The 26025-nt window shown below is 47.0% G+C and overlaps 1 protein-coding gene across 4 annotated transcripts in view; it reads right to left on the minus strand.

Annotated features, from left to right (window-relative positions):
* The window catches only part of GJC1 (gap junction protein gamma 1), a 31959-nt gene extending 17932 nt beyond the window's left edge, over window positions 1–14027 (minus strand). For 2 of the 4 annotated variants that reach the window (XM_055257718.2, XM_055257716.2), the window contains exon 1: window positions 13394–13596. The gene's annotated coding sequence lies outside the window, so the exon portion shown is untranslated. Of the gene's footprint in view, window positions 1–12854; window positions 13015–13393; window positions 13597–13962 lie in introns of those variants that run through there. The other 2 variants (XM_063629238.1, XM_055257717.2) reach the window with 2 other exon arrangements.
* Window positions 14028–26025: the final 11998 nt, after the last annotated feature.

Below are 26025 nucleotides of genomic sequence, written 5' to 3' on the forward strand. Positions count from 1 at the left end.
GGCTGAGGCAGGAGAATGGCGTGAACCCGGGAGGCGGCGCTTGCAGTGAGCTGAGATCGTGCCACTGCACTCCAGCCTGGGTGACAGAGCGACACTCCATCTCAAAAAAAAAAAGAAAAAGTTGTTTTTTTCTACAGTGGCTTCTATTTTTTAAAAAGAATACTGCAATTCATGGTAGGATTCACTCACACAAAGAAAACCCAAATACTGAAGAAAATCATGTTTGCTTATATAACATTTATTAGACAAAAACCAAATGTGCTATTTTTAGTCTATTTTCCAAATAACTTAGACACAAATCTACCTTGTCTTACACTAGAAAACTGAATTTAAAAAATTAGCTGGCATCAACATGGTAATAAATTATGTAATTCTCTCTCAAATTCTTATCTCAAGAGTTTTCTATAGGTTATATCCAAACAGAATCAAATTAACACTGTGTTTTTCTGTAAAACATAATTCATAGTTTTTGTTTTTTGTTTTCTGAGACAGAGTGTCGCTCTGTCGCCCAGGCTGGAGTGCAATGGTGAAGTCTCAGCTCACTGCAACCTCCGCCTCCCAAGTTCAAGCAATTCTCCTGCCTCAGCTTCCCAAGTAGCTGGGATTACAGGCACTCGCCACCAGGCCTGGCTAATTTTTCTATTTTTAGTAGAGATGAGGTTTCACCATGTTATCCAGGCTGGTCTCGAACTCCTGACTTCAACTGATCCCTCTGCCTCGGCCTCCCAATGTGCTGGGTGGGATTACAGGCGTGAGCCACCGCGCCTGGCCGAATTAATGGGATTTTTGAAGATCAAATGTAATGAACATTATTTGAATTATTTCAGCAGGTAGATTCTAATATTAAACTCATTTTAAAGATGAGGAAATCAGGTTTAAAACTTTATAATTTGCCAGCCAGGCGCAGTGGCTCACGTCTGTAATCCCAGCACTTTGGGAGGCCAAGGAGGGTGGATCGCCTGAAGTCAGGAGTTCGAGACCAGCCTGACCAAGATGGAGAAACCTGCCTCTACTAAAAATACAAAATTAGCCAGGCGTGGTGGTGCATGCCTGTAATCCCAGCTACTCAGGAGGCTGAGACAGGAGAATGGCTTGAACCCGGGAAGCGGTGGTTGCAGTGAGCCGAGATCGTGCCGTTGCACTCCAGCCTGGGCAACAAGAGCAAAAGTCCGTCTCAAAAAAAAAAAAAAAACCAAATAAACTTTATTATTTGCCTAAAATCATCTACTTATTAAGTAGTGAAGCCAGAATTTGAAGTCAGACAGTCTTGCACTAGAGTTTGGGCTCTTTCTTGACCACTAGCTAGTAAAGAATTACATTACAGATGGAATTATGTACAGGTTCTATGTGACCCTAATCCCAATCTCTAGGATCAGAACTGCAAAAGAAAAGCACAAGGCCAGGCGCAGTGGCTCATGCCTATAATCCCAGCACTTTAGGAGGCTGAGGCGGGCGGATCACCTGAAGCCAGGAGTTCGAAACCAGCCTGACCAAGATGGAGAAACCCTGTCTCTACTAAAAATACAAAATTAGCCAGGTGTTGATGGTGCAAGCCTGTAATCCTAGCTACTCAGGAGGCTGAGGCAGGAGAATCGCTTGAACTCAGGAGGCGGAGGTTGCAGTGAGCCGAGATTGTGCCATTGCACTCCAGCCTGGGCAACAAGAGTGAAACTCCATCTCAAAAAAACCCAAAAGCCAAAAAATTTTATTATTTGCCTAAAATCATCTACTTATTAAGTAGCAAAGCCAGAATTTGAAGTCAGGCAGTCTTGCACTAGAGTTTGGGCTCTTTCTTAACCACTCGCTAGTAAAGAATTACATTACAGATGGAATTATGTACAGGTTCTATGTGACCCTAATCCCAATCTTCGGGATCAGAACTACAAAAGAAAAGCACAAGGCCAGGCGCAGTGGCTCATGCCTGTAATCCCAGCACTTTGGGAGGCCAAGGTGGGCGGATCACCTGAAATCAGGAGTTTGAGACCAGCCTGGCCACCATGGTGAAACCCCGTCTCTACTAAAAATAGAAAAATTAGCTGGGCGTGGTGGTGGGCACCTGTAATCCCAGTTACTCGGGAGGCTGAGACTGGAGAATCACTTGAACCCAGGAGGCAGAGGTTGCAGTGAGCTGAGATTGCGCCATTGCACTCCAGCCTGGGCGACAAGAGAGAAACTCTGTCTCAAAAAAGAAAAAAAAAGAAATGCACGAACACCAGAAAGAAAATACATTTCAGAGTTTAAGATCTTAAAATGTAAAATGGAATGAAAGTTTAAAAGTAAAATAAAACAAAACAAGCTTTCTTGGTAGCTGGGGAGGAAGGAATAAATGGTATCTTTGACAAAAATGATTTATTTAAGAAGGATAATTTATTTGGGCATTGATAATAGGGAGACCACAAAACGACTATTAATCCAAAAAATCATTTCTACGTATATCTTTGGAAAAGTCTCTAATAGTCTCATGTTAAAAAAAAAAAAAAAAAAGGCCAGGCACGGTGGCTCACATCTGTAATCCTAGCACTTTGGGAGGTTGAGGTGGGCGGATCACAAGGTCAGGAGTTCAAGACCAGCCTGGCCAACATGGTGAAACCCAGTCTCTACTAAAAATACAAAAATTAGCCAGGCCTGGGCTATTGTAATCCCAGCTACTCAGGAGGCTGAGGCAGGAGAATTGCTTCAACCCGGAAGGCGGAGGGTGCAGTGAGCCGAGATCGTACCACTGTACTCCAGCCTGGGCAAGAGAGCAAAAGAGCAAAACTCCATCTGGGGGTGTGGGGCAGGAAGAAGCTGGCCGGGCGTGGTGGCTTACTCCTGTAATACCAGCAATTTGGGAGGCTGAGATGGGCAGAACACTTCAGCTCAGGAGTTCAAGACCAGCCTAGACAACATGGCGAGACCCTGTCTCTACTTAAAAAAAGAAAACAAAAAACAAAACCTCTCAAGTTTTTCAAATCAAGCACTAAAAGACCCCCCCATTAACTTGTGTCCTGTTAAATTATTTTTATTATTTTACTGTGGTAGAATACACATAAAATGTACTATCTTAAGTGTACAGTTCAAGTATTAAACACATTCATAGCATTATCAACCATCACCACTACCTCCAGAATTTTTTTCATCTTGTAAAACTGAAACTCTAGACCCAGAAACAGTAACTCCCCATTTCCCCTTCTCCCAGCCCCTGCAATCACCATTCTACTTTCTCCATGGTTTTGACTACCTAATTATCTCATATAAATGGAATTATATATTTGTCTTTTTGTGTCTGGCTTATTTCACTCAGCATAATGTGTTCAAGGTTTATCCACTTTATAGCATGTGTCAGAATTTCCTTCCTTTGGCCAGGCGCGGTGGCTCACGCCTGTAATCCCAACACTTTGGGAGGTCGAGGCGGGCAGATCATGAGGTCAGGAGATCGAGACCATCCTGGCTAACACTGTGAAACCCCCTCTCTACTAAAAATACAAAAAATTAGCCGGGCGTGGTGGCGGGCGCCTGTAGTCCTAGCTACTCAGGAGGCTGAGGAAGGAGAACAGCGTGAACCCGGGAGGCAGAGCTTGCAGTGAGCTGAGATCGCGCCATGCACTCCAGCCTGGGCGACAGAGCGAGACTCCGTCTCAAAAATAAATAAATAAATAAAAAGAATTTCCTTCCTTTTTAAGGCTGAATAATATATTCCATAGTATGTACATACCACGTTTTGTTTATCCATTCATCTGTTGACAGACAGCTGGGTTGTCTACAACTTTGGCCACTGTGAATAATGCTGTTATGAACACGGGTGTACAAATCATTCAATTCGTTTTTGTTTTGTTTTGTTTTGTTTTTTTGAGGCAGAATCTTGCCTCGTCACCCAGGCTGGCTGTAGTGCAGTGGCATGATCTCGGCTCAATGCAACCTCCGCCTCCCAGGTTCAAGTGATTCTCCTGCCTCAGCCTCCCAAGTAGCCAGGATTATAGGCATGCACCACCACATCTGGCTAATTATTCAGTTCTTTTGTTTTAATATCCAGAAGTGGAATTGCTCCATCATATGGGAATTTTTAATTGGTTGAGGAACATTATCCTGTTTTCCACAGTGGCTAATTTTTTTGCATTTTTAGTAGAAGCAGGGTTTCACCTTGTTGGCCAGGCTGGTCTCGAACTCCTGACCTCAGGTGATCCGTCTGCCTCAGCCTCCCAAAATGCTGGGATTACAGGCGTGAGCCACTGTGCCTGGGCGAAAAGTGATTCTTAACCTTGAATTTTGTGAAACTAAGCAAGCAATGGACTAGAAGGCAAGAGATTCTAATCCCAGAATGTAATCCATGCACTTCAGGAATAAGTTCTTTCCATATCCTAATTTCTGAAACAAATGAAGAATATCAAGTTAGATGATTTCTAAAATCTCTTCCATTAACATTTGATGAAAACTATCTGAGTAAAATTCACCAAACTGACAAATTATGTGGAACTCAAAAGTCTAGGGATAGGAAAAAAGTAAAGTAACAGCAGTAAAATTAAACAATGTAACAAGATGTCAAAATTTTAAAAAGGCACTTCCCAAACGATCATTTCAGAAAATTTGCTGTTGGACTAAACTAAAAAATTTCAATATTGACTCATTGCAATGCCAAAGTAGGTATTAACAATCTAGGCATCCCAGCTCATGAGCTGAGCAATCCACTAAGAATCGTGCTAGTGACTCATACCCCTGAACGCGACTGCTTTATGTGCAGAGACCAGGAATCAATTAAAGGGTTTACAATGAAGTGTTGTTTAACTGGAACGTTTTAAGTGGAAGTTAATTCCACATGAGTGATAATAGATGTTTAATAACTAGCTAGTGACAATTTCTAAGCAAAAGCATTACAGCAGCTAAGTAGCAAATAGTAATCTATGTGCTACAAACATGAAAACAACTTGTTTTCAAAAGAGCTCTTGGCTATGAATATTTGAAAAACCTAAAATACAATTTGTGGTGAATCAAATTATAAAACCTCATGGAGAGAGAGTAGTTTGAGATCTTGGCTGTATCAACCAATGAGGAAACAAAAGGCACCATTGTGGGTTGAAGTGCCAATTTTCGCTGGCAAAAAGCCATTCTATTTGAATGTAAGAGCCTTCAGGAACCAGCTGGAGAAGTATGAGGAACCTGGGATAGGGATAATATATTCATTCACAACATATCCTAAGTGGAATTGTCTTCATGCAAAGAGGACGATATTGGAACATTTGTCCAAAACAGCCTAAGATTAGGTCAAACCAACTGTTCCGAACAATGTTCAGTCTAGAAAAACGAACGTGACTACGACAAAAATAAATGTATGATTTTCCAATATGACTATGTTTACAATACAAAATTTCTTTTAAAAAACCCAACCCATACCATCGGCTGGGTGCGGTGGCTCATGCCTGTAATCCCAGCACTTTGGGAGGCTGAGGCAGGCGGATCACCTGAGGTCAGGAGTTCGAGACCAGCCTGACCAACATTGGCGAAATCCTGTCTCTACTAAAAATACAAAATTAGCGGGCGTGGTGGCGCATGCCTGTAATCCCAGCTACTCGGGAGGCTGATGCAGGAGAATCACTTGAACTTGGGAGGTGGAGGTTGCAGTCAGCCAAGATCGCGCCATTGCACTCCAGCCTGGGCAACAAGAGGGAAACTCCGTCTCAAAAAAAAAAAAAAAAAAAAAAAAAACAACAACACCCATACCATCATACACCAATAGTGTCATCTGGTACAACTTTTCTGGAAGGCATCTTGGCAATAGTTATCAAGAACTTTAAAGTGCTTAAATCCTTTGATCAATAATTCCACATTTAGTAATTTGCCCTAAACAAATACAGGGCATTTATTATAAGAAACATATAATTAGGCTGGGTGTGTGGCTCACACCTGTAATCCTAGCACTTTGGGAGGCCGAGGCAGGTGGATCACGAGGTCAGGAGATCAAGACCATCCTGGCTAACACTGTGAAACCCTGTCTCTGCTAAAAATACAAAAAATTAGCCGGGTGTGGTGGCGGGCGCCTGTAGTCCCAGCTATTTGGGAGGCTGAGCTTGCAGTGAGCCGAGATCGTGCCACTGCACTCCAGCCTGGGTGACAGAGCAAGACTCCGTTTCAAAAAAAAAAAAAAAGAAACATATAATTTAGGGTATAATCTCCATAATGGAATATTGTACAACCATTATGGGGGGAATTGGGAGGGAGTAACTGCTAATGGGTATCAGGTTTGTTTCTGACGGAATAAAAATATTCTAAAATATTCTAAAATTACGGTGTGTTGGCTCACGCCTATAATCCCAGCACTTTGGGAGGCCGAGGCAGGTGGATCACTTGAGGTCAGGAGTTCAAGACCAACCTGGCCAACGTGGTGAAACCCCATCTCTACTAAAAATATAAAAAAATTAGCTGGGCGTGGTGGCAGGCACCTGTAATCTCAGCTACTGGGGAGGGTGAGGCAGGAGAATCGCCTGAAACCAGGAGGCAGAGGTTGCAGTGAACCAAGATCATGCCATTGCACTCCAGCCTGGGCAACAAGAGCGAAACTCCATTTCAAAAAACGAAAGAGTCCAGTCTCAGCAAATTGTGTGATAGAGCCACTTAATAAAATAGAGTACACTGAAGAAAGTCTAGGTGTGGGGCCAAGATGAAAAGCTCACTTTGGACAACGCAATTCAAATTACCTCCTCTGAGTATCTCTGTGGAGATGTTGAACACGCAGCCAGGATAAAAAAAGAGGTCCGGCTACAGATAAAAATGTGGCAGTATTCAAAATATATACGGTAACCGAAGCCACAGAATGGATAATTTCTGGAAGGAAAATTTTGAATCCAAATAAACACCTACTCTGGATGGGCAATTAGGAATTCCAAGTCCAAGAATGACTCAAGGGGAATTCCTAAAAATAGAGTCCAGCTCTAATTTACTTTGAACGTTCCCAAAAGGAATGTTATAACTCATTAGTTAATAATAAATTAAGCCAAAACTGATAAATACTACAAACATGTGAATGAAAATAATCTCTATAACTATTTGGGAGTTGAATATAGTTTAGAGATTAGTTGAATATAGTTTAGAGATTGGAGGATAAGAATAGGGGTGTGTGAAGTTTATCCCATTTATATAGAGGAAAAACATCAAAACTTACTCTGAAACCCTATGCATTTCTTTCCCTTTTTTTTTTTTTTTTTTTTTTAAGATGGAGTCTTGCTCTGTTACCAGGCTTCAGTGCAGTGGTGTGATCTTGGCTTACTGCAAACTCCGCCTCCCGGGTTCAAGTGATTCTCCTGTCTCAGTCTCCCGAGTAGCTGGGACTACAGGTGTGTGCCACCAGGCCCAGCTAATTTTTGTATTTTTAGTAGAGACGGGGTTTCACGGTGTTAGCCAGGATGATCTCAAGCTCCTGATCTCATGAGCTGCCCACTTTAGCCTCCCAAAGTGATGGGATTACAAGGCGTGAGCCACTGTGCCTGGCCCTCTTTTCTTTTTTCGAGATGGAGTCTTGCTCTGTTGCCAGGCTGGAGTGCAGTGGCACAATCTCAGCTCACTGCAACCTCTGCCTCCCAGGTTCAAGCGATTCCCCTGCCTCAGCCTCCAGAGTAGTTGGGATTACAGGTGCGCGCCACTATGCCCGGCTAATTTTTTGTATTTTAGTAGAGACAGGGTTTCACCATGTAGGCCAGGATGGTCTCGAACTCCTGACCTTGTGATCCGCCTGCCTCGGCCTACCAAAGTGCTGGCATTACAGGTGTGAGCCACCGCACCCGGCCTCTTTTCTTTTTTCAAATAGAGATTGTCCCACTCTGTTGACCAGGGTGGAGTGCATCGTGTGATGACAACTCACTGTAGCCTTCAACTTCTGGGCTCAAAAAATCCTCCTGCCTCATCCTCCTGAGTAGCTGAAACCACAGGTGTACGCCACCACATCCAGCTAACTTTCAAATTACTTTTTGCAGAGACAGGACCCTCACTATGTTGCCCAGGGTGGTCTCAAACTCCTGGGCTCAAGGTATCCTCTAGCCTCAGCCTCCGAAAGTGCTCGGATTACATGTGTGCCACTGCACTCCAGAACGGGTGACAGAGTGAGACTCTGTCTCAAAAAATAATAATAATAAAAAAATAAATAAAATAAAATCAGTCAAATTAGCCAGGCGTGGCAGCATGCGCCTGTAGTCCCAATTACTTGGGAGGCTGAGGCAGGAGAATTGCTTGAACCTGGGAGGCAGAGGTTGCAGTGAGCCAAGATCGCACCACTGCAACTCCAGCCTGGATGCCAGAATGAGACTGTTGTCTTAAAAAAAAAAAAAAAATTAGTCAAGTGCAATAGTGAGAAGGGGGGAAAGAAAGAGTCCAACTATTTTTTTTAATCAAGTGCTTATATGTTTTGGGGAAGAAAAAAAAAAAAACGTTGGGAGCCAGGTGCCTTGGCCTGTAATCCCCGTATTTGAGAGGACAAGAGGACTACTTGAGCCCAGGAGTTCAAGACCAGCCTGGGTAACAAAACAAGACCTTGTCACTACAAAAAAAAATTTTTAATTAACTGGGCGTGGTGGCGGTGTGGGCCTGTGGTCACAGCTACTAGGGATGCTGCGGTGGAAGGATCGCTTGAGAGCACCATTACACTTTAGCCTGAGCTACAGAACAAGACTCTGTCTCAATTACAAAAAAAAAGGCTAGGCACAGTGGCTCACACCTGTAATCCCAGCACTTTGGGAGACCGAGGCAGGTGGATCATCTGATGTCAGGAGACCAGCCTGACCAACATGGAGAAACCCCGTCTCTACTAATACAAAATTAGCCAGGCATGGTGGTGCATGCCTGTAATCCCAGCTACTTGGGAGGCTGAGGCAAGAGAATCTTGAACCTGGGGGGCAGAGGTTGCGGTGAGCCAAGATCGCGCCACTGCACTCCAGCCTGGGCAACAGGAGCAAAACTCCGTCTCAAAAAAATAAAAAGGGCCAGACACAGTGGGTCACGCCTGTAATCCCAGCACTTTGAGAGGCTGAGGTGACCTGAGGTCAGGAGTTCGAGACCAGCCTAGCCAACATGGTGAAACCCTTTCTCTACTAAAAATACAAAAATCAGCTGGGCATGGTGGTGCACGCCTAAAATCCCAGCTTCTCTCGAGGCTGAGGCAGGAGAATTGCCTGAACCTGGGAGGCGGAGGTTGCAATGAGCCAAGATCGTGTCACTGCACTCCACTGTGGGTGAGAGTGAGACTCAGTCTCAAAAGAAAAAAAAAAAAAAGTTGAATGACTTAACGGGCACCAGAAAGCTTTTGTCCAGATTGTGCTGGTATTACATGCAATATAGCCTCAAAGAACAAAGTTTCAACTGAGAGCTGGAGAAGAATTCATTTACCAGAATACTTCATTTCTTTCTTTTTGAGACAGAGTCTCGCTCTCTCGCCCAGGCTGCAGAGCAGTGATGCGATCTCAGCTAACTGCAACCTCCACCTCCCAGGTTCAAGCCATTCTCCTGCCTCAGCCTCCCGAGTAGCTGGGATTACAGATGCCTGCCATCATGCCCAGCTAATTTTTTGTATTTTTAGTAGAGATGGGGTTTCACCATGTTGGCCAGGCTGGTCTTGAACTCCTGACCTCAGGTGATCCACCCACCTCGGCCTCCCAAAGTGCTGGGATTATAAGCATGAGCCACCACTCCTGGCCCCATTTCATTTCTTTAGAAGTAAAATGCTGACCATGGCTAACACGATGGTCTCTACTACAAATACAAAAATTAGCCGGACGTGGTGGTGGATGCCTGTAGTCCCAGTTACTCAGGAGGCTGAGGCAGGAGAATGGCATGAACCCAGGAGGTGGAGCTTGTGGTGAGCAGAGATCACACCACTGCACTCCAGCCTGGGCAACAGAGCGAGACTCCGTCTCAAAAAAAAAAAAAAAAAAAAAAGTAAAATGCTATCTGCAAAGAGATCATCATATCCTTGTTTTAGGAAAACTCTTTGGGCAACATATTCCACAGATCTGAAAGACAAACCTTTATTGCCAAGGAGTGCTCTCAGCCAACTACAGTACTTGTAAAATTCAAGAATGTATAACTGTATGCCAGCCAGTACTAACAGGTCATTCACTCTTTAGAGTTGCAGAAAATAGCAATGCTCAAATACCCAGCTAGTTTTTTGTATTTAAAATTTTTTGTATTAAATCTTAAAAAATATTTAAAAAAATACATTTTACTAGGTTCTTATTTCAACACAAGCTGAACTCATCAGCTGTAGTATAGTAGTATGTTGAAAAACAACTGTTGCCACTCAGCTGATATTAACAGCTCAGAGCTGTTTTCTATGTCTAAATTTCAGGTTAATGATATCAGCCAAAATCTATCTTCTCATACCTATTCTCAAAGGAATGGTCTTACAAAAATAATAATCTGGTCGAGTGCGGTGGCTCACGCCTGTAATCCCAGCACTTTGGGAGGCAGAGGCAGGCGGATCACCTAAGGTCAAGAGTTGGAGATCAGCCTGACCAACATGGTGAAACCCTGTCTCTACTAAAAAATACAAAATTAGCTGGGCATGGTGGGGCATTCCTGTAATCCCAGCTACTTGGGAGGCTGAGACACGAGAATCGCTTGAACCCGGGAGGCAGAGGTTGCAGTGAGACAAGATAGCACCGTTGCAGTGAGACAAGATAGCACCATTGCACTCCAGCCTGGGCAACAAGAGCTAAATTCCATCTCAAAAAAAAAAAAAAATCCTACTTTTTCTTTGCCTAAATTTTTATCAAATATTTTGAACAGGAGCCACATGTATTTCTACATTACAAGAAAAGCCTAAGTTCAGAAATAAGTAATCATACTCCCTAGTCAAACTTCACTATAGGAAGGAAGGACAGGACAGGATAGGAAAGGAGGGGAAAAAAGAAATTAGCTGGGTATACTCAGGAGGCTGAGGCAGGAGGATGGCTGGAGCCCAGAAATTTGAGGCTGCAGTGTACTATGACAGCCTGGGCAACGTAGCAATGTCTTCGGAAAAAACAAAAGGATGGCCGGGCGCGGTGGCTCACGCCTGTAAATCCCAGGCTGAAGCGGGCGGATCACGAGGTCAGGAGATGGAGACCATCCTGGCTAACATGATGAAACCCCATCTCTGCCAAAAATACAAAAAAAAAATTAGCCGGGTATGGTGGCGGGTGCCTGTAGTCCCAGCCACTGTACTCTAGCCTGGGCGACAGAGCAAGACTCCATCTCAAAAAAAAAAGGAAAAGAAAAAAGAACACACCTCACCAATTTTGAAAGGTGAACAAACAGCAAATAAAGCAATAGTTTTTTGGAACTCATCACTTTGCATTGAATTAGGCATGAAACAAACACTAAGCATTTGTTAAGAGAATGATGCTCTGGATTTAAATTATATATCCTGTATTCTAAGATGCTCATTACTGAATTGATAGGCAAGCCTGGACCTGGGGGGAAGTGGACTAATCAGAAACAGAACCCTGCATTCTTTCCCTTTGGCTGACTTATACAAATATAAGAATAAAATTTAACTGACAAAGGATAACAGCATTTATAAGTAAGATTGTTATGTTGGAGATACGTTAACTTAAGTCCTTTGGATTAAAGGCTAAAACTCAATTTTACCTTCATGAATTGATTAGAGAGAAAATTACTAGGTCCTTTGCTCCTTTTTTAAGAGAACTGTGGTGGCTACCTGGTAGAAAACAATTCTTAAGTCACACAACCTCAAAAGTTAAAAGTGCTGGCTTTTGAAGAGGTTGTTTGAAATGCTTTGGAAAAATGCACAACAGTTTAAGTAGTAAATAATATTAAGCCATTACAAATCAGGACAAATATTAACAGACCTTCCATATAACTTCTATGTATCTCTTCAATACGCCCTTTGCCGACAGCACTCTGGGCACAAAAATCTGGGGAAAACTAAGATCTGTTTATTGGAGCTTTTCACCTTCTACCCAGAAAAGTTAGTTCGTGTTTCTTTAATTCTGCTATTACACAGTACTTAAGACATTCAAAGCAACTGCAGTGATACAACTCTATGCTAAGTTTTTTTTAAAATCTGTAAACTTAACCCACAACTCACAATATTTTAATCAGGAGCTCTGGAAGCAAGGGTATTTTTCTGTTTTTTTTCCATACCCTCTGAGGTTGAAATTTTTTTGCTCTTTTACTCTGAATAATACCTAAACCCTCTCTAGGGAGAGAAATATTTTATTCCTAAATGACATTATTAACGCATTTTTCTACAGATATTAACGTACTGGAGATATGCTGTTTTCTGCTTATCAGGAAATTAAAATCCCTTTCATTTATGTAGTTTGATTTTTTATAGCACTTTCACATATATTCACTTGAACGTGTACACGATACAAACATATAACAAATTTAGACTTATCAGGCATACAAGATAACCCTCAGCCTGAACTTATTCAAACTTAACTTACTCGATTTCACATCGTCTTGATGGTAACAAAATTAAGCATGAGCATAATGAAATCGGTATCACTGCCAGTTCTCAATGAACAAAAAGAAAACCAAATTCGCCCACTTCGCAAAGGAAAAGTACTCCCAATCGGACAATCGCAAAAAAAAGAAAAAAATCTAAACCATACATTCACGTACATCTTTTCAACTCAGAGCTCCAAACGCAGCCGCCCACAATCACAGCGGTAGCGCCTACTCTTAATTTTGAAGCTAGAGACTTAAGGAAACACACACACACACACACACACACACACACACACACACACACACACACCAGTTCTCTAAAGTTTGACAAAGTGAGGGAAAAGTCATTTTAAGTAAAGACAAGGAGTTAATCAGGAGGCGATGAGCCCAGTCCTTCCGCCCCGCTTTCCCGCTTCCAGCCGTCCAACGAACCCTCCTCTAACCCCCGGGAGGCAGGAGTTCCAGCGCGGAGATGCAGAAAGCCTCAGACGAGCCCGCACGCCGCCTGAAACGCAGGGACCGAGGTCGGGAAGACAAAGAGCAGCCCGCGAAGAGCCCGGGCGGCTAGGGGCGGCCCGGCTCCGCCCTGCGCCCCTAACTGCCCGGGTAGTTGTCGGCACCGCCGGGGCGCCGCCGAGTGCGCGCCGCTTCTGCCCAGGCTCCCCGACCGTCCCCCGACACCTCCGCGGCCCAGGACACCCCCGAGCCGTTTCCCTCCCGATTTGGGAGCCGCACGCCTGTGGACAAAGAGGGAGGGTGCGCCGGGGGCAGTGGCAGGACGCGGGCCGGCGACGCCCCTCCGGACTCGGCGGGAACCCCTCGGCGGCGCCCCCCTCCTCCCCCCGCTCCGGCCGCGCTCCTCCCCGGACCTCCGGAGGTCCTCCTAGGCCCCTCTCTGGGATCCCCACGAGTTCTCCCGCCTCCCCCTGGGACCCCGCCCCTGGCCCGCTTCTCCTCAGCCGGCCCTGCGGCCGCCCCTCACCCGGCGGCGGGTTCCCCCGGAGCCGCCTCCTCCGCCGGGCCTCGGCCCGTCCCGCCGGTCGCGGCCTCATGTGTCCAGCGTCGCCATCGCCTTCACCCTCGCCTCTCCTCCACCTCCTCCGCCGCTGCTGCCTTCGCCTCAGTCTCCAGCCGAGGCAGAAGCCGCTCCCGCCGCCGCCGCCTCCCTCTCCCGCTCCCGCCGCCGCGACCCGCGGGAAGGCGCCTGCGCACTGCGCGCTGCGGTGGGGGCGGGGGCGTCCCGCCGCGGCCCGGGAGCGGGGGGCACGCGGCACGTGGCGCTCGAGTGGGAGGGGGCGCCCCGGGACGCGCGGGAAGCTACGCGAGCGCCAACTTTCCGCGGTCGAGTCCTCGCCGCGCTCTCGGATAGTCCGGGACGCGGCGGAGGCGCGGCGCGCGTAGGAGTCACCCGCGTGGAGTCTGGACCCCGGGTGGGCGCAGACTTCGCTCCGGACAGTTCATTCCTCCAAGCTGATTTTCGGGCGAGAGTCCCCTGCCAGCCGCGCCTCAGTATGAGCGAGCCGCTAACGGCGCCGTGGGTTCTCGCCTTACCTGGGTATCCTGGGTTGGTTTAGCGGGCCCAGAGTTGTCTTCTGCGCGCTCCGCAGAGGCCTTGGTCCATTGTAGCACGGGATGCTAATGTCTGCTCCTAGGTTCTGCTCTACAATTCCTCGAGGATCTGGCGGGCCCTGCGTGGATCTAGCTACCCTAGCGTCTTTGAGTCGGGGCTCTTAGCAGTGCTCTAGATACTTTTCAGGTCCTGAACTTCTCGGATTAGCAAGACCCTAATAGGCTATTTCCTCTTAACTCTTTGCATCCCAGCAGGATCCCATTCAGAGGACTTGGGAAAATTTTTCATGCATAGGAATCCCCAGTTTTAAAATGCCCAGTAGGAAACCGAAAATTCTCCAAATGCTTTAAGTAGAGTGAGACTTTGGGTAATAAAGGAAGGCTTAGTAAAGAGATGGGCGACCTCTGGAATTATCTCATCTGAGCATCAGAATGCCGATGGATAGGCTTTTATTATTTTGCCCTTTCGACCAGAGGGGAAATTAAGCGCTAACAAGTGAGGTTACTTGCTGCAAGTCAAACTCCCCCACCCAAAGCCAAGCCCTAAGGGGTAGCCCCACAGTGGAAAACTTGAAGGCTAGGCATCTAATGCACTGACCAGTTTTGTGTGGCCAGTATGTTTTCCAAAAATATGAATTAGTTACCAAAATATTAAAATCCAGATTTCTGGCCTCCCTAAAAAGTCAAAACGTGCTTACTTTGAGCTTCTCTTTTCACATGGCAGCTCCTCTTGAGTCACCTTGTCCGGGTAGACAATGTCCCCACTCAGCTGCTTAAATCATTTCATGACCTGCTTGGCCTCGGAGCATTTAAGTACTTCTCCCTGTGATTGCTGTAGTCTGTCCCTACGCCTTATCACATTGCCTCTCTACAGATGTATTTAAAATGACAAGTGTGGGATGGGCGCGGTGGCTCACGCCTGTAATTCCAGCACTTTGGGAGGCCTAGGCAGGCGGATTGCTTGAGCCCAGGGGTTCCAGACCAACCTGGGCAATATGGCAAAACCCTCATCTCTACAAAAAATACAAAAATTAGCCGGGTGTGGTGACGCGCACCTGTGATCCTAGCTACTCCAAGCATGAGGTGGGAGGATCGCTTGAGCCCGGGAGGTCAAGGCTTGCAGTAAGCTGAGATCGCGCCACTGCACTCCAGCCTGAGCGACAGAGTGAGACCCTGTCTCAAAAAAATAAGTGAAAAAAATAAAATGACCAGGGTGAAAACTCTGAAAATACCTGGAAGTAATAAATAACATGTAACTAAAATAACACAGGAAACATCATTGTACCTGTTGAATAAAATATTAAAATTCTCACAGCCTGCAACTGTAAACTAGTACAAATAACTTTTTTTTTTTTTGAGGGAGAGTCTCGCTCTATCGCCAGGGTGGAGTGCAGTGACGCCATCTAGGCTCACTGCAAGCTCCACCTCCCCGGTTCAAGCGATTCTCCTGCCTCAGCCTCCTGAGTGGCTACAGGCGCGCGCAACCACGCCCAGCTAATTTTTGTATTTTTAATAGAGACAGGGTTTCACTATGTTGGCCAGGATGGTCTCGATCTCCTGCCCTTGTGATCCGCCCGCCTAGGCCTCCCAAAGTGCTGGGATTACAGGCATGAGCCACCGTGCCCGGCCTAAATCACTTTGTTGTTGCTTTTGCAACAGAGTCTCACTCTGTTGCCCAGGCTGGAGTGCAGTAGGGTGATCTCGGCTCACTGCGATGTCCGCCTCCCAGGTTCAAAAGATTCTACTACCTCAGCCTCTGGAGTAGCTGGGAATACAGGCGCCCCGCCACCATGCCTGGCTAATTTTTGTATTTTTAGTAGAAACGGGGTTTCACCATGTTGGCCAGGCTGGTCTCAAATCCTGACCTCAAGTGATCTGTCCGCCTTGGCCTCCCAAAGAGCTGGGATTACAGACATGAGCCACCGCGCCCAGCGGACTTTGCAAAACTGGCAATATCTACTGTTGAGGCTCAGAAAATGATATCCCAGGGCGTGGTGGCTGTAGTCCCAGCTACTCAGGAAACTGCAGTGGGCTATGATTATGCCACTACACTCCAGCCTGGAAGACAGAGCCAGACTCCGTCTCTTTAAAAAAGAAAGAAAGAAAACAATATCCCAAAGTATGGAGCTTTGGCATGCTGAGTGCTTTGAACTAAAGGAGATTGGAAGGCCTCAGAAGCAAAGTCTCTCTCTGACCTTCTCCTGCCCTCCTGTCTCCCGCCCCTTTCTCCCCTGAAGCGAGTCATAGAAATAAAAATTCCTCTTCCCTAAGGCAGGTCATAGAAACTAGAACCCCTCTCCCCCAAAGCAAGCCATAAAACCAGAAAGGTCACTCTCCCCCTTCTCTCTTCCCCCTTGAAGACCCTCATTCCAGAGGAACCAGGAAGGAATACCCTGGAGGAAGGAATGTTACACTGGAAAGCCAAGAAGAATTTGAACTGACAAGCCTTGTTGGGTTCCCCGCTCAGTCTGTTAAATTAGATCATACCCCTTTTGTCTGATCACATTCTGCTTGTCCATTCTGCATTGAACCTAAGCATAAAAACCGACAATTGTCCTTGGGTATTGAGGGTTTGTGTGTGTGTGTGTGTGTGTGTGTGTGTGTGTGTGTGTGTGAGAGAGAGAGAGAGAGAGAGAGACAGGGTCTCTCTCCATCGCCCAGGCTGGAGTGCAGCGGCATGATCTTGGCTCACTGCAACCTCCGCCTCCCAGGTTCAACTGATTCTCATGCCTCAGCCTCTCAAGCAGCTGGGACTACAGGCGCACACCACCACGCCTGGCTAATTTTTTTTGTATTTTTAGTAGAGACTGGTTTTCACTATGTTGGCGAGGCTGGTCTTGAACTCCTGACCTCATGATCCACCTGCCTTGGCCCCCCAAAGTGCTGGGATTACAGGTGTGAGCCACCACACTCGGCCCTTTGAGGTCTTCATTTCCGAAGGCTCTTGTGTTACATAAAACTTTGGTTAAATAACTTGGTTATGCCCTTCTCTTGTTAATCTGGCTTTTGTTACAGGAGTGTCAGCTGTGATCCTTATGATGGATGAGGAAATGTATCACACCTTTCTGCCACTGCACTACTGAAGCTGAACCTATAAATACACTATGACTTTGGAATTCCATGGCAATTCCACAAAAATGTGTACAAATGTTCACCAAAATACTTGTACTAGAGTATTCATAGCAGCACTATTTATAATACGTCAAAAAACTAGAAACTACCCAAAATGCCTGTCAACCGTAGAATGGCTAGATAAACTGTGTTACGTTCACCTAATAGTACATTATACCGCAATGAAAATGAATAATCTACATTTACACACAAGATGGATCTCACAAAAGTTTCCATTTACAAAAACTTCAAAAACAGACAAAACTGGCCAGGTGCTGTGGCTCACGCCTGTTATCTCAGCGCTTAGGGAGGCCAAGGTGGGCAGATCACTTGAGCTCAGTAGTTCAAGACCAGCCTTGGCAACATGGCAAAACCTTACCTCTACAAAAAGTACAAAAATTAGCCAGGCAGGGTGGCACGTGCCTGGAGTCTCAGTTACTCCAGAGGCTGAGGTGGTGAGGTGGGAAGATCACTTGAACCTGGGGAAGTTAAGGCTGCAGTGAGCTGTGATTGCGCCACTGAATCACTGCACCACTGCACTCCAGCCTGGGTGACAGAGCAAGACAGTGTTTAAAAAAAAAAAACCACAAGCAAAACTAATCCATGCCATTAGAAGTAGGGCCAGGTGCAGTGGCTCACGCTTGTAATCCAAGCACTCTGGGAGGCTGAGGCGACCAGATCACCTAAGGTCAGGAGTTCGAGACCAGCCTGGCTAACATGGTGAAAACCCATTTCTACTAAAAATACAAAAAATTAGATGGGCGTGGTGGCGCACGCCTGTAATCCCAGCTACTCAGGAGGCTGAGGCAGGAGAATTGCTTGAACCCGGGAGGCAGAGGTTGCAGTGAGCTGAGATCGTGCCATTGCACTCCAGCTTGGGGCAACAAGAGTGAAACTCAAAAAAAAAAAAAAAAAAAGAAGAAGTAAGGCGGAGTGGCTCACGCCTATAATCCCAGCACTAAATGCCATCTCTACTAAAAATACAAAAATTAGCTGGGCGTGGTGGCACATGCCTGTAATCCCAGCTACTCGGGAGGCTGAGAAGAGAATTGCTTGAACCAGGGAGTCGGAGGTTGCAGTGAGCGGAGATTGTGCCACTGCACTCCAGCCTGGGTATAGAGCAAGGCTGCGTCTCAAAAAAAGAAGGCCAGTGGGCTGGGTGCAGTGGCTCACGTCTATGATCCCAGCACTTTGGGAGGGTGGGGCAGGTAGATCACCTGAGGTCAGAAGTTTGAGACCAGCCTGGCTAACATGGTGAAACCCCATTTCTACTAAAAATACAAAAAATTAGCCGGGCGTGGTGGTGTGAGCCTGTAATCCCTGCTACTTGGGAGGCTGAGTTGGAGGTTGCAGTGAGCCGAGATTGCGCCACTGCACTCCAGCCTGGGGACAGAGCAAGACTTGGTCTCAAAAAAAAAAAAAAAAATTAGAAGTAAGGATAGTAGACTGGGTGCAGTGCCTCACACCTGTAATCCCAGCATTTTGGGAGGATGAGGCAGGTGGATCACCTGAGGTCAGGAGTTCGAGACCAGCCTGACCAATCTGGTGAAACTCTGTCTCTACTAAAAATACAAAAATTAGCTGGGCATGGTGGCATGCACCAGTGAGAACTGCTTGAACCCAGGAGGCGGAGGTTGCAGTGAGCCAAGCTCCCACCACTGCACTCCAGCCTGGGTGACAGAGCAAGACTGTCTCAAAAAAAAAAAAAAAAAAAAAAAGAGGCCGGGCGCAGTGGCTCACGCCTGTAATCCCAGCACTTTGGGAGGCCGAGGCGGGCGGATCACGAGGTCAGGAGATCGAGACCACGGTGAAACCCCGTCTCTACTAAAAATACAAAAAATTAGCCGGGCGTGGTGGCGGGCGCCTGTAGTCCCAGCTACTCGGAGAGGCTGAGGCAGGAGAATGGCGTGAACCCAGGAGGCAGAGCTTGCAGTGAGCCGAGATTGCGCCACTGCACTCCAGCCTGGGTGACAGAGCAAGACTCTGTCTCAAAAAAAAAAAAAAAAAAAAAAAAAGAAGGAAGGATAGTGGTTACTTGGCAGGCAGGATAGTTACTGGAAAGGAGCATGAGGGGTTTTTGAGGGGCTGGCCCTGTTCTGTTGAAACTGCGTTTGCAAAAATCATGACAGTGAGAAAAATCTGACACAGGCTGGGGATGGTGGCTCATTTTGGGAGGCTGAGGTGGCGGATCACCTAAGGTCAGGAGTTTGAGACCAGCCTGGACAACATGGTGAAACCCTGTCTCTACTAAAAATACAAAAAAAGGCCGGGTGCAGTGGCTCACGCCTGTAATCCCAGCACTTTGGGAGGCTGAGGCAGGTGGATCACCTGAGGTCAGGAGTTCGAGACCAGCCTGGCCAACATGGTGAAACCCCATCTCTACTAAAAATACAAAAAATTAGCCGGGCGTGGTGGTGGGCGCCTGTAATCTCAGCTACTCAGGAGGCCGAGGAAGGAGAATTGCTTGAACCCAGGAGGTGGAGGTTGCAGTGAGCCAAGATTGCGCCATTGCACTCCAGCCTGGGTGACAGAGCAAGACTCTGTCTTAAATAAATAAAATAAAATAAAATAAAATAAAATAAAATAAAATAAAATAAAAAAGAAGTAGCCAGGAGTGGTTGCACATGCCTGTAATCCCAGCTACTTGGCACGAGAGTCGCTTGAACCCAGGAGGCGGAGGCTGCAGTGAGCAAAGATCTCGCCACTGCACTCTAGCCTGGGCAAGAGAGAGAGACTGTCTCAAAAAACAACAACAATAAGAAAAATCTGACACAGGAAAATTACAGCAGTGAAAGAGATCTGACGTAACCGACTCCATCTTACTTTTAACCTCCAAGCTGCCCTTGTTCATTCCTGGGAATAGGCTGACTTCTCCATGGGACAAACTGACTTTATAATTTAATTTGGAAACAAAGATGATAACAGTTCTTTCCCAAAATAAATCCCCTCTGCCTGGGGACCACAATGCCTTTGTAAAACTAGCAAATCAGCTATAAGATTATAAATTAGGGGCCAGGCCGGTGGCTCACACCTGTAGTCGGAGCACTTTGGGAGGCCGAGGCAGTCGGATCACCTGAGGTCAGGAGTTCAAGACCAGCCTGACCAACATGGAGAAACCCTGCCTCTACTGAAAACACAAAAAAAATTAGCTGGGCATGGTGGTGCATGCGTATAATCCCAGCTACCCGGGAGGCTGAGGCAGGAGAATCGACTGAACCCAGGAGGCAGAGGTTGCCCAGATCGCATCATTGCACTCCAGCCTGGGCAACAAGAATGAAACTCCATCTCAAAAAAAAAAAAAAAAAGATTAGAAATTAGGGCTCAGGAGTCATGCAGCCAGAGGCCATAAGATTCCTAACCTCAGCCGGGCACGGTGGCTCACGCCTGTAATCCTAGCACTTTGGGAGGCCGAGGTGGGTGGATCACGAGGTCAGGAGATCGAGACCATCCTGGCTAACAAGGTGAAACCCCGTCTCTACTAAAAATACAAAAAATTAGCCGGGCATGGTCGCGGGCGCCTGTGGTCCCAGCTACTTGGGAGGCTGAGGCAGGAGAATGGTGTGAACCCGGGAGGTGGAGCTTGCCGTGAGCCAAGATGGCACCACTGCACTCCAGCCTGGGTGACAGAGCAAGACTCTGTCTCAAAAAAAAAAAAAAAAGATTCCTAACCTCTCCAATTGCTCCTTTGCTCCTATGGATGACATTACTATTATAAAACCCAATATTGGCCAGCATGGTGGCTCATGCCTGTAATCCCAACGCTTTGAGAGGGTAGGGTGAGTGGAGCACATGGGCCCAGGAGTTCGAGACCAGCTTGGGCAATATGGTGAAACGCTGTTTTTACTAAAAAAAAAAAAAAAAAAAAAAGTAGCTGGGCGTGGTGACACACATCTGTAGTCCCAGATACTTGGGAGGCAGAGCAGGGAGGATCTGCTAAGCCCAGGGAGGCTGAGGCTGCAGTGAGCCATGATCACACCACTGTACTCCCGCCTGGGCGACAGAGTGACAGCCTGTCTCAAAAAAAAAAAAAAAAAAAAAAAAAAATCCTGAGATTGGTATGAGATATTTTTTCAGATCCTGCATTCTGAGGCACCAGCTGGTGCCACCCAGATCAGTAAACTGGCTCAACTAGTTCTGGATGCCACCCAGGAATGGAAGACAGCTTCAACCCCCTATGATTTCATCCCCAACCCAACCATCAGCATTCCCCACTCCCTAGCCCCCTGCCCACCAAATTATCCTTAAAAAACCCTAGTCTCTGAATTCTGGGGGAGACTGATTCGAGTAATAAACTCCAGTCTCTTGTGTAGCCACCTCTACATTCATTAAACTCTCTATTGGGAAGACCTGCTGTTTGCAGTGCATCAGCTTTTCTGGGTAGCAGGCAAGATGAACTCTTCGGGCAGTTCACTGTTCTTGAGCTGGGAGCTGAATACGCAGGTGTGTTCAGTTAGTACATTGACCTGCACACTTGGTTGATTTGTTTTCTTTTTCTTTTTCTTCTTTTTTTTTTTTGAGATGGAGTCTCACTATGTTGCCCAGGCTGGAGTGCAATGGCGCAATCTCAGCTCACTGCAACCTCCGCCTCCCAGGTTCAAGCTATTATCCTGCCTCGGGCTCCTGAGTAGCTGGGGGCTACAGGTGCGCACCACCACACCTGACTAATTTTTGTATTTTTAGTAGACGGGGTTTCGCCATGTTGGCCAGGATGGTCTCAAACTCCCGACCTCAGGTGATCCATCTGCCTCAGCCTCCCAGAGTGATGGGATTACAGGCGTGAGCCACCGAGCCTGGCCTCTTTGTTTTCTTTTTTTTTTTTTTTTTTGAGACAGAGTCTCGCTCTGTTGCCCAGGCTGGAGTGCAGTGGTGCGATCTCAGCTCACTGCAAGCTCCGGCTCCCGGGTTCACGCCATTCTCCTGCCTCAGCCTCCCGAGTAGCTGGGACTACAGGCGCCCGCCAACACGCCCGGCTAATTTTTTGTATTTTTAGTACAGACGGGGTTTCACCGTGTTAGCCAGGATGGTCTCGATCTCCTGACCTCGTGATCCGCCCGCCTCGGCCTCCCAAAGTGCTGGGATTACAGGCTTGAGCCACCGCGCCCGGCCTTCTTTGTTTTCTTGAGACAGAGTCTCACTCTGTCACTCAGGCTGGAGTGCAGTGGCACCATCTCAGATCACTGCAACCTCCACCTCCCAGGTTCAACTGATTCTCCTGTCTTAGCCTCCTGAGTAGCTTGATTACAGCTGTGTGCCACCACACCCGGCTAATTTTTCTATTTTTAGTAAATACAGGGTTTCACGATGTTGGCTAGAGGTGATCTTCCCCCTGCCCCACCGCTGCCCCCCTCCCAAAGTGCTAGGATTACATGAATGAGCCACCACGCCTGGCTGAGCTGCATACTTTTGATAGTGTGCTTTTCTGTAGCATATTAAGACAAATGAAAACCTTTAGGCCGGGCATGCTGGCTCATGACTGTAATCCCAGCACTTTGGGAGGCCGAGGCAGGCAGATCACAAGGTCAGGAGATTGAGACCATCCTGGCTAACACGGTGAAACCCCGTCTCTACTAAAAATACAAAAAAATTAGCCGAGCGTGGTGGCGGACGCCTGTAGTCCCATAGTCCCAGTTACTCGGGAGGCTGAGGCAGGAGAATGGCGTGAACCCGGGAGGCAGAGCTTGCAGTGAGTCAGCGTGGGTGGCAGAGCGAGACTCCGTCTCAAAAAAAAAAGAAAACCTTTAAGGTCAGGCACAAGGCAGTTGTATCACATGAGCTCAGGAGTTCAAGACCAGCCTGGCCAACACAGCAAAACCCTGTCTATTAAAAATACAAAAAAGTTAGCCAGGCATGGTGCTGCATGCCTGTAGTCTCAGCTACTCGGGAGGCTGAGGCAGGAGAATGGCTTGAACCCAGGAGGCAGAGGTTGGTTGCAGTGAGCCGAGATCACACCACTGCACTCCAGCCTGGCAACAGAGGGAGACTCTGTCTCAAAAAAAAACCTTTAAAATGGTATTAAAACATTTGATTTTATATATATATATATATATATATATATATATATATATACACACACACACACACACACACACATATGTATATATATATAAAACTTAAATATATAAATGTATTTTTATATATACAAATGTTCATTAGGTATTATTTTCCTATAGATTCATGAATGAATCTGGAAGGGAAAACTCCCCATCTTTTATTGTTGCCTATTTCTTTTTTCTTTTTCTTTTTGTTTTCTTTGAGACAGGGTCTCACTCTGCTGCCCAGGCTGGAGTGCAGCGGCGTGATCACAGCTCACCACAGCCTCAACCGCCTAGGCTCAAGTGATCCTCCCACCTCAGCCTTCTGAGTGGCTGCAACTACAGGCATGCGCCACCATGCCCGGCTAATTTTTTTTATTTTTAGTAGAGACAAGGTCTCCCTATGTTGCCCAGGCTGGTCTCGAACTCCTGAGCTCAGTCAATCCTCCTGCCTCCCCCTCCCAAAATGCATTGCCTGTTCTTTCTTCCTAGAGATTGGGAACAATACATTCATTTCCTTTTCCTTTTTTTTTTTTTTTTTTGAGACGGAGTCTTACTCTGTCGCCCAGGCTGGAATGCAGTGGCGCAATCTCGGCTCATTGTAAGCTCCGCCTCCTGGGTTCATGCCATTCTCCTGCCTCAGCCTCCCAAGTAGCTGGGACTACAGGTGCCCGCCACCACGCCTGGCTAATTTTTTGTATTTTTGGTAGAGACGGGGTTTCACCGTGTTAGCCAGGATGGTCTCGATCTCCTGACCTCCTTGGCCTCCCAAAGTGCTGGGATTACAGGCGTGAGCCACCGCACCAGGCAATACATTTACTTTCTAATTTGTTACCTTATTACCGAGCCACCAAGCCTGCTGCTCTGTCTCTCTTCTGATAGAGCAACATTTCTTTTTTTCTTTTTTTTTTTTTTTTTTTTTTTTTGAGATGGAGTTTTGCTCTTGTTGCCCAGGCTGGAGTGCAATAGCGTGATCGAGGCTCACTGCAACCTCCACCTTCTGGGTTTAGGCGATTCTCCTGCCTCAGCCTCCCGAACAGCTGGGATTACAGGCACGAGCCACCACGCCCACTAATTTTGTATTTTTAGTAGAGACAGGATTTCGCCATGTTGGCCAGGCTGGTTTCGAACTCCTGACCTCAGGTGATCCACCCGCCTCAGCCTCCCAAAGTGTTGGGATTACAGGCGTGAGCCACCATGTCCAGCCACTTGTAGATACTTTAAAAAACAAGTAGGCTTGGCCAGGTGCGGTGGCTCACACCTGTAATCCCAGCACTTTGGGAGGCGGAGGCAGGCGGATCACGAGGTCAGGAGATCGAGACCATCCTGGCCAACACGGTGAAACTCCGTCTCTACTAAAAATACAAAAAATTAGCCGGGCGCAGTGGCGGGCGCCTGTAGTCCCAGCTACTCGGGAGGCTGAGGCAGGAGAATGGTGTGAACCCGGGAGGTGGAGCTTGCCGTGAGCCAAGATGGCACCACTGCACTCCAGCCTGGGCGACAGAGCCAGATTCCATCTCAGAAAAAAAAAAAAAAAAAAAAAGGCTGGCCACGGTGGCTCACACTTATAATCTCAGCACTTTGGGAGGCCAAAGTGGGGGGATTGCTTAAGCCCAGGAGTTTGAGACAAGTCTGGGCAACATAGTGAAACCCTGTCTCTACAAAAAATGTAAAAATGAACAGGTGTGGTGGCCTGCACCTGTAGTCCCAACTACTTGGGAGGATCGCTTGAGCACAGGAAGTTGAGGCTGCACTCTAGCCTGGGGCTGCACTCTAGCCTAGGCAACAGAGCAGAGCAAGTCCCTGTCTCAAAAACAAACAAACAAACAAAAAACCCAAAAAAACCCCAAAACCGAAAATATAACCTAAAGCTCTTGTCTTCTAGTCAAGACTTCTTTCTCTCCTCTACCACCTTGGCAGCTAATGATTTCCTTTAATCCCATTACTCGTGGGGAAACTGAGGTCAGAATTCCAGGCTAGAGGCTCTTGGGCCCAGGCATTCGCCAGGATACGGGGCAAACCAGGGTGTCTGCTACAATGTGAGCTCCCTGAAGGCAGGGGCACTGCGTCCCAGCTCCTGGAACAGAGGCCAGCAAACTGTAGGTACTTAGGAAGTATATGCTGAGTGAATAAGTGAATGAAGTCTCACCATTCCTAGAACAAGAAAGACCACTGCTGGAGGGAAGGGGAAAAAAGCTGTAAGTTTCAAACAGGGAAATGGATCTCATTTCCAGCCTTTGGCAGAGAGTGGTACAGCTGGGTGCTGTGAGAACCACATCACTTTTAATCCACATGGGGCTCAGGCAGGAAAGGATCAAAACCCAATTTGAGAACTTGAGAGTCGCCCTGGGGCTCTATGGTTTGGGAACAGTAGGGTCAATCTGAAGGCTGCAATGTGTCACTATTTCCATTACACACTTTCCAGGGTCCCCACTTAGCTGGTAAACTCAGAGCAGATTCTTCTGTCTTGGAAGATGGAAAGAGGCCCAGAGAGGTAAATTTTTTTTGTTTTTTTGAGATGGAGTCTCGCTGTGTCACCCAGTCTGGAGTGCAATGGCGGATCTCGGCTCACTGCAACCTCCGCCTCCCGGGTTCAAGCGATTCTCCTGCCTCAGACTCCTGAGTAGCTGGGATTATAGGTGCACACTGCCACACTTGGCAAATTTTTTGTATTTTTAGTAGAGACGGGGTTTCACCGTGTTCTCCAGGCTGGTCTCGAACTCCTGAGCTCAGGCAATCCACCCGCCTCAGCTTCCCAAAGTGCTAAGATAACAGGCGTGAGCCACTGAGCCCGGCCCAGAAAAAGTTTCGAGAATGCTGCTTGTTGGGAACAGGGAGTCCTGCCTGCCCCAGACTGGATAGTAAGAATTGTTAAAGAAGTTATTGATTACTCTTGCCGGGC

The sequence above is a fragment of the Symphalangus syndactylus genome, chromosome 20, assembly GCF_028878055.3.
Source record: "Symphalangus syndactylus isolate Jambi chromosome 20, NHGRI_mSymSyn1-v2.1_pri, whole genome shotgun sequence".
Classification (NCBI taxonomy): domain Eukaryota; kingdom Metazoa; phylum Chordata; class Mammalia; order Primates; family Hylobatidae; genus Symphalangus; species Symphalangus syndactylus.